The sequence below is a fragment of the Branchiostoma lanceolatum genome, chromosome 7, assembly GCF_035083965.1.
Source record: "Branchiostoma lanceolatum isolate klBraLanc5 chromosome 7, klBraLanc5.hap2, whole genome shotgun sequence".
NCBI lineage: Eukaryota > Metazoa > Chordata > Leptocardii > Amphioxiformes > Branchiostomatidae > Branchiostoma > Branchiostoma lanceolatum.
Window position 1 is genome coordinate 17,262,816 of NC_089728.1, and position 10,123 is coordinate 17,272,938.

Here is a 10,123-nt window from a genome sequence, read left to right on the forward strand (position 1 = left end):
GCAATATCGTTCCCAGATGGAACGTCTTTCTCCAGCGGCGTCTACGAGAAGAAAAAAACATCATTAATTTCAAGCCTTCTTTTGTCAATTAGGCCACACCAATTTTTTGCTGCTCGGAATAGCCTCTTCTGTTTTTTTCCATTTCCATTTACTTGTTCAGTTGTAAAACACAATAGCCACCAAAATAGATTCAAAAGGCCCGCACATACCTAAATATTGTGGTCACATTTTATCATAAGTTATAATTTATTAAAACTATTTTTCAATATCAATCCATATTTTACATAGCAAAAGGTAATCGTGTTACTAAAATCATGGTACTAGATCAAAGAAAGCTAAAACTTGAATAATCCTCTCTTATTCTCCGTGTTATGTAAACCCTTATCTTCATCCCAGACTATTAGCAAACATTTTTTTCCTGTCGATCCAATATTTTTCTGAAACAAAAAATCCAAGAATCAACAAATAAAATTGGTGTGGCCTTATATCTCAATGCTGAGGGAATTGATTGGCTATAAAAACGACTAGAATATACAGTTATATCGATAGCTAACAAATGAACAACTCTTTATATAAACAAGGCATTGAAGGGGCCATTTTGTAAAAACATGGCCTATTTAAGATTCTAGTGAGTCTGTAAAGATACGGCAGCAAGACCGCTAGTAAGCCAGTTTTATTATAGCAGTTTGTTTGAGACCATGTCTGAGATGCCATGAGGGGATCCAAATTGTTATCGGGGCACTGCGCACTACCAAGGACATTAGATAGATATATATATAGTTGACACTACTGACCAACGCCGCTGTGTGGAAACTGACCTAAATTCTGGTTGCAAACATGGAATATCTAGTTTTCAGTGTGAGTAGGCCATATGATGAAAAAGATCATATCCCGTCTACTCCAAGTTGTATTTGGTGACCAAGTGAGGCAAATTATCAAGGCCTCGGGCCTGATGACACCATACACACCTCGGGGCGGGACATAAACCCTTTATTCTTCTGTCCTACCTGGAGGCTGATTCGGGTTGTCCGTCTCATCGTCGGTGCGTCGTGCTGGCCTCGGAGTGGAGGGGACAGGCGGGGCGCTGCGAGCATCTCGGTTCAGAGGTGGTCCTACCGTGTCATCATTCTCGTACACGTGTGTGGCAGCCGCCACAGATTGGGCCCCGGAATCGGTGGTTCTTCCTGGCCTCGGGGTAGGGGGGACAGCCGGGGCGCGGCGAGCCTCTCGTTTGAGCGGTGGTCCGAGACGCATCCCGAACGTGTCACCATCCTCGTACACGTGTGTGGCGGCCGCCATAGTTTGGGCCCCGGCCGTGGCTGGAGCCGGGACAGGCGGGACGATGCGAGCATCTCGGTTCAGAGGTGGTTGAAGCGGTCCTGGCCTTGGAGGCGGGACAGGCGGGACATCTCGCATCCCGCGCCTTTCTCCATCGTACACGTGTGTGGCGGCTGCCACGGGTTGGGCCCCGGCCGTGGCTGGAGCCGGGACAGGCGGGACGATGCGAGCATCTCGGTTCAGAGGTGGTTGAAGCGGTCCTGGCCTTGGAGGCGGGACAGGCGGGACATCGCGCATCCCGTGCCTTTCTCCATCGTACACGTGTGTGGCGGCCGCCACGGGTTGGGCCCCGGCGATGGATTTTCCTCCTGGCCCTGGAGCCGGGACAGGCGGAGCCGGCACTGTCTGGTTCTGCTCAAGTTCTGCCCCAATAGGTGGACGCCGAACGTGAGTGGGGTCATCTGCAAGTTGACAGAAGTTGTTGTTTAGAACAGTGAAGTTAATATTCAATAACTATGGCAACAACGTCGTAGAACTAAGAAGTTACTATTGAATATAGTAACATAGTTGACAGAAGTTGTTATAAAGCGCTGTGATGAGGTTGTCATTAGCTTAACACACATCCAGGTGTATTCACCTTTCCTAAAGGTACCCACAACTCCAATATGGCATGGTATCCGTAGCATTTACTGTAAGGGAAATAAAAGTTCCTGATCTTGAGATCTTCATTAGCATAATTTACATTTAGGTGTATTCACCTTTCCTAAAGGTACCAACAGTTCCAACATGGTATCCGTACCATTGAAAGTGACGTTTTGCCTAAATTATGCAAATAAGGTCCTCATTAGCATGATTTATATCCCGATGTATTCACCTTTGCTAAGTAGCACCGTAGCATTTGCCGTAAGGGAAATATAACTTTCAGCAATACAGTATTAGAGTTACCACCCTACATCTACTTGGTTTTCTACTTGGAAGAAAATGCAGAAGAAGAAAAAGAAGAACTTCCAGCAAAAACAATATATTTCCTCCCAGTATAGGGAGGGAAATATAACTATAGTAACATAGTTAACAGACGCTGTTGTGTGTGTAGGACCTTGACATTGCTATCAATAATAGTAACATAGTTGTCAGAAGTTGTTATATAGAACTGTGAAGTAACTATTGAAAATAGTAACATAGTTGTCAGCAGTTGTTACATAGAACTGCGATATTACTATTAGATATAGTAGCATAGACGGCAGAAGTTGTTATACAGAACTGTAAAGTCACTATCAACTATATAGTCACCAACCATGATGAAAATATGCTTATCACAGATTTTGATATTGTGCAAAATCCTTAACTAGACAGACTTTTAGAATGCTATAATTTTCACCAAAAAGACTACGAAGCCATTCCTGAATTCAAAGATAAATTTGAAAACTAGTATGCAAACTCGACATGCGCAACAGCACATGGTTCACTAGGATTTAGGTCACTTAGCGATTTGTTTACATTTTACTTGTGTCTAAAATATGAATTGTATCGATACCCCACATAATATTACAGATGCTACAGCTGTACAATGTATCTCTACCATACTCCTATCTCCTAGAAATTAGATTATAATTCTTCAATATATAGTTCAATCGTCCCCAATACCAGGCCTTTACAACACAAACGTCCTCATACGATTTTGCTCATCAATAAAATTTACTCTGTATTTATCCTACGCAAAGCTGTGGCGAAGCCACATTGCTCTAACAATGTTTCTAGAACAAAATTGCGCAAAACGTAAATAAATCAATGTCCTTTTTGGAAATTTCCTAGGGGCCATTGAAAATCGCATTATTTTGCTTGCCTAAATGCATATTTACAAACGTAAAAGTCCAGTTTCCTTAGCTTTAATGTCATGTCTGTATGATTATATTTTTTATCATTATCATTTATTCTTTCTTAATTTTCATTGAATCGAGGAGGCTTACAATTAAACTTGTGATTTCTTTTGCCCCTTGAAAACACAAAATATCATAAAAATCCATCCACATCTTCTCTGAGTTATGCTGTTCACACACTCACATACACACATACACACAACACACACACACAGAGTCACACAAACACACACACAGTCACACACACACGGACACACACACACAAATAGTTACACACGGACACATACACACACTCACACACAGTCACACACACAGCCAGACACACACGAACACACACATGGACACACACACACGGACACACACACACACACACACACAGTCACACACAGCCACACACACAGCCAAACACACACACACGGACACATACACAGACACACGCACGCGGACACACACTAAAAGTCACACGCACAGGTACACACACTGAGTCACACACGCATACACAGACACACATGCACACTCATAAACACAAAAATACACATACACACTCATGTGAACTCACATACACCCACACCCACAGACTGCTATTATCGTATTAGTGAAGATATGCATGTTTTAACTTTTTACTAATTTATCAGGTCAGCTTAAGTGATGAAAAGGCTAATAGTATGTTCTAAATAGTAAATTGTGAGGCTCTTACAGGTCAGTTAATCCTGCCACCCGACAATTCACATGGCGTGATCATGGCAAAATTGTGGCTTGCAGGCTTGACCATTTGCTAATACACAAGACCCTTGTAGGAAAAAATTACAAATGTAATCTAAGACCTGCAATCCATACTGACCGTCGAGCTACATTTCTAAAACTTAAATTCCAAAGCTGTGCCAAAGGCCCTGGAATTTCTAAACTAAATTAATGCAGATCTATTGAAAGATAGCAAAGACAGAAAATCTCTGACATAATCCAACAAGAACAACAAGCATACAACAAAAGACACAAAATACATATATGTATGATTAAAATAGCTGAATTTTCAGGACAATATGGGGCTAAGAAAGCCAGAGAAAGCAGAGAAATGAGAGACATGCTTGAGAAAAAACTCTGCTTTCATCAAAATGAGACTGATAAAAACCCAACCGATGATCATATACTCTTCTTCAAGCAAGCAAAATCTGATCTAGATCATAGAAGACCTCTTTATGAAAAAATCACTTGGCGCATATTTAACAGCTAGGGCCCAATGAAGGAAAGATGGGGAAAACCAACATGCACTTTTGAATATGGAAAGGAAAATAGGAATTTTTAAAGAGATTGATCTATGTATTACAGTGAGAGAGGTTAGAAAAGACTCGGATATCCTCAATGAATGAATGAAATAATATGAACAATTATACAAGTTGACAATATAAGTGTCACAGCATACTTAGAGAGCATACAATTTTTCTTAACCAAACTGACAGAAAATGCTTAGATAACCAATTACAAGAGGAGAATGCAAGGATGCCCTTTTCTGTATGAAAGACTATAAAAGCCCTGGCCTAAATGGTATTCCCTCTATATTCTTTATCTTTTTTTAGTCCATTATAGGACATTTTAAGTCTATGATTCTATCCAGGAAATCTTAAGGGAAATACAAAATTCTATATCACAAATACGGGCAGTATCAAGGCTTAACGAAAATAATAAAAATGAATGTCACCATTTAGACAACTTCAGACCAATCAGCCTTCTCAACACTGAACATTAAATCTCTGCCTTTATGTTTGTCAACAGACTTAAGAAGTAAGTTCTTCACAAATAAGTAAACAATGACCAAACTGCATATATAAAGGGTAGATTCACAGGACCGTGCGTCGTGTGGCGCAAGTGGTAGAGCCCGCGGCTGTCAAGTAATGGGATCCGGGATCTAATCCCAGGTTGTGCCGAGAGACATGTCTGAACTTGCGCCCCGACGTTGTGCCCTTGGGACAGGCACTTAAAACGACTTTCCTCACTTCACTCAGGTGTATATGAGTACCTAGCTCATCTAGGGTTAGGGACGTCCCTCGGATAGGACGTTGAATGGAGGTCCCGTGTTTGAGGAGAGTCACACCTTGAGCACGTAAAAGAACCCACCACATCTTTCGAAAAAGAGCAGGGGCATGCCCCGGTTTGAGTGAACCAAAACATTCCGGCCTAAATGGGGTAGGGAATTTCCCGAGCAGCCTTCATAACCCCTGCTTCTCCTAATGGGTCAGTGAAGTCAATACTTGTCTCAAGCTTTGATATTCCTGACCTAGGGTGAAGAGATTCAGCTACAGTTAGAATTAGTTCTGTGCTCAAATGAGTGGCCCCCTATGGCCTTGCACTGAGCGAGTTCGTTAAAAAATAAATAGTAATAATTAATGATGTTATTGGATATGCTGAAAACTAAAACATCCCTTGAGCAGTGATCTTCCTGTATTTTACTAAAGCTTTTGATTCTTTGAACAGACAATTATAGTCCAAGAGGAGAAACCTAACAGAACTGATCTCATAGCATATATTTAGTCCAGTATCATAGAATGAACGCTTGATGTCTCTTGGTCATTTTTATTACTATTATATGGAAAGTTTTGCACAAAGACATCAGCAGTACCATATGTAATAGAGTATAACTTTTTCCCCTGAAGAAAGGAATACGACAAGGCTGTCCATATCTGCTTTTCTACTCACTGTAGAAACTTAAATGGCCGTAAAGATTACACACGCTCAGGACATAAAAGGAATCAAAGTTAAAACTAATCCGGGGAATGAGATCAGAAATCAAAATCTCTCAAATAGCAGTTGATACTACCGTACTGATCTCGGATGACAAATCAATGGCAAATGTATTTAGACATATACAGACATTTTGTAATATATCAAGCCGAAAACTGAACATGATTTAATGTAAAGGTTTATGGACAGGCACATGCGATAGACAAAACAAGCCTGTAGGCATTTTTTGGTCAAAAATCCCAAGAATATACTTTTCTAGCCAAAGATTACACAATGAATGTGAACTCCTAAATGGGAGGGGGGGTTGAATGACTGAAAAATATACTTTCAGATTTGGAAAGGAAGAAATTTAACTCTCTATGGAAAAGTTACTGTCTTAAAATTCCTAGTCCTTTCACAGATAATCTACAACATTTCAATGGTCCTTACCCCATCCTGGGTACCAATAAAGACTGTCAAGAAAGAAATGTTTATATTTTACGGAAAGGAAAAAAAGTTAAGATTAAAAGATAGGTTGTAAGCCAACCTATTGAATTAGGAGGATTAGGCCTGGCAGATTTAGAAAAAAAAATATATTGAAAACAATCAATACTTGCATCTTGGATACATAAAAGTTTGTAATAAATGATAATGCCAGATGAAAGCTATTGTCCTAACATACATGAAATCATCTGGTCCTGAAAACCTGCTACTACATAATATTATGAATTTCTCTTGTGAAAAAGATGGTCCAAACATGAGTTAAGTCCCCAAATGTTACAAACAGGTGACATTATCCAGGTTTACTGGAAATTAACTTCTGGAAATTAGTAAATATCTGTGTACCTATATGTAATACAACAATTACTTATCAGGAAAAATGAATCAGATAAAAACCTTTCAAGACTTAAAAAAACAATCGCTGCAGCCAAATGTATAATCTATACATCTGTATATCAATGATCTCTTTAGTTGTTTTTAAACTAACTTTGAAGATAGAAATCCTGTATCACCCAATATATAAGTACATGTACATGTATAGTATTTCCTGCTACCTTGCAGTATTCTTAGTGCATCTATGTTGTGTGTATGTTTTGTATTATCTGTGGTGTATGATATTTATCCTGCCCGATATGTTAAATACTTTGTTATGTTGTTTTAATTTTAATTTTGGTGTCTTAGGTCATTGAAGAGATCTACCGTTATCAACTGTATGTACCTTTGATTGTATGATTGTTAAACTGTTTTGATATAAAATAAATGTAAAAAAATTGTATCGGGGTATCCGCCATCTCGAACTGAACCCAACCTGGTACTGATCGCTACTGAGCTCTACACGCAAACGCCAACAGCACTTAATTGTCTGGAGATTGGACATGGTATTTCACATGTAACACCCGCTGTAAACACATAGGAATTTTCTCATTTATAACACACTATATATAATATCTCCTCATGCATATGAATCATCTCCGATCCCTATCGGAGAATTACATCAACAAGCTTAAGACCAGTGTCCTTGCCCCTGAATGACACACCATGAACACACGTTCCCCTGTCCCTGGTGCTGAATGACACACCAACAAGACCAGTGCCCTTGTCCCGGAATGACACACAAAGAGCACACGTTCCCCTGGATACTGTTAAGCACACAGACCTGTAAAGACACTTAGTTATCAGAACTTAACTACAAACTTTTACACCGGCTATTACCATGTGCGCACAACCTACATAAATAGAGCATTAAATGGACAAACACTTGATTCAACATGTACACTATGCAACAGTGGAAGTATTGAATATTATGAACATTGGTCCTTTAGATGTAAAAGACCGGGTAACTTTTGGAAATTAGTAAACACCTGTGTGCCTATGTCTAACACAACAATAAATTATCAAGAGATTATATTTGGGGAAAAAAGATCAGTTTATAACCTTTCAAGACCTAGAAAATGGACTTTCACAATCACTGTCGCCTTATGGACAATTTTCAAAACTTTGGTATGCCTAAGAAAGAATACACATCTGTATATCACTGACCTCTTACTTTAAGGATAGAAACCCCGTATCGCCCAATATATAAGGACATAGTATTTGCTGCCACATTGTAGTATTCTATTCATTGTGCATTTATTTTGCTTGTTATGTTTTATCTGTACTGTATGATTTTTTTATATTTTTAAGTGAAAAGCATTGTTATTCTGTTTTAATCCTAATCTCCTGAGGTCTACCCTTACTAACTGTATGTACCTTTGATTGTGTGATAATATCATAACTGTTTAAAAGATAATTGTGAAAAATTTATAAAAAAAAGACTTTATTACCCCCCAGATTACAAATCAAAAAGCAATATTGATATCCGATATTGATAGCAATAAAGAATATTGATATCCATTATCTTGTAGCTAAAATCCTGTTGTCTTATTTATCAATTTCTTGTAAATACATATAGAATAGAAAATGATAAGGAAGAATCCAAATACATAGTTATATGGCTACGTTGGAACTTCGAAGTAAGACTCAAATGAACTAGGAAGAAATTATTCTGTCGTGACATGATTTTAGAACTGACCTGATGGCAAAGTTGCGCCGTACATCGGATTGGATGGAACGTGGTTCTTGTCTTGGTCCTGAAGATTGTGGTACCCAACTGTCCTTCCTTCATCGGTCTGTCCAGAGCGATGACGTGGTGCCCTCGGAATGTCTCCGGAGTAACGAGGTGGAGGTGGTGCCCTCGGAGTGTCTCCGGAGTGGTGTTGCGGTGCCCTCGGGGTGTCTCCGGAGTGATGTAGCGGTGCCCTCGGGGTGTTTCCGGAGTGATGTGGCGATGCCCTCGGAGTGTCTCCAGAGTGATGTAGTGGTGCCCTCGGGGTGTCTCCGGAGTGATGTAGCGGTGCCCTCGGATTTTGCTCGGATTGATGTGGCGATGCCCTCGGAGTGTCTCCGGAGCATTGAGATGGTGCCCTCGGAGACTTTACGGAGCGATGGGGTGGTGCCCTCGTGAACCTCACGGAGGGGGAACGCCCTAAAATCAGAGTCACATCGTCAAAATCTTCTCTTGCAGACGATGTTGCCATTCCTCCAGCACTTGGGATCGGGTTGTTGGTAGGGGGTGGTGGCAGGGGTCTGTTCTGTAGCCCTGGCGGATGTGCAGACCGCAGTGGGGTGTACGTAGCCGTAGAGTTCAGCGGGGTATACCAGGCCGCACGTGTGGGTACTTTTGCCGCACCTTCTGACGGAGTATCCGCCATCTCGAGCCGCACCAAAACCGGTCCTGATCGCTGCTGAGCTCAACACGCAAACGCCAACAGCACTTAATTGTCTGGATATTGGACAAGGCATTTCACGAGTAACACCTGCTGTAAACACATAGGAATTTTCTCATTTACTACAAGCTATATAAAAATCTCCTCATGCATATGAAGCATCTCCGAGCCCGATCTCAGCATTACAGCAACAAGGCCAGTGACCTTGCCTCTAAATGACACATCAAAAACACTGGTTCCGCGTCCCTGGTGCTGAATGACACACCAACAAGACTGGTGCCCCTGGGGCTGAATGACACACCAACAAGACTGGTGCCCCTGTCCCTGAATGACACACCAACAAGACCATTGCCTCTGTCCCTGGGGCTGAATGACACACCAACAAGACTGGTGCCCCTGTCCCTGAATGACACACCAAAAAGACCGGTGCCCATGTCCCTGAATGACACACCAACAAGACTGGTGCCCCTGAATGACACACCAACAAGACTGGTGCCCGTCCCTTGTGTTGAATGACACACCAACATGACTAGTGCCCCTGTCCCTGAATGGCACACCAAAAAGACCGGTGCCCCTGGGGCTGAATGACACACCAACAAGACTGATGCCCCTGTCCCTGAATGACACACCAATATTTCTGGTGCCCCTGGTGCTGAATGACACACCAATACGTCTTGTGCCCTGTTCCTTGGCCTGAATGACACACCAACAAGACTGGTGCCCCTGTCCCTGAATGACACACCAATATTTCTGGTGCCCCTGGGGCTGAATGACACACCAATACGTCTTGTGTCCCTGTTCCTTGGCCTGAATGACACACCAATAAGACTGGTGCCCCTGAATGACACACCAACAAGACTGGTGCCCCTATCCCTGGTGCTGAAGGACACACCAACAAGACTGGTGGCCCTGTCCCTGAATGATACACCGACAAGACTGGTTGCTGTCTCTGGATGACACACCAAGACTGCTGTCCCTGGTGCTGAA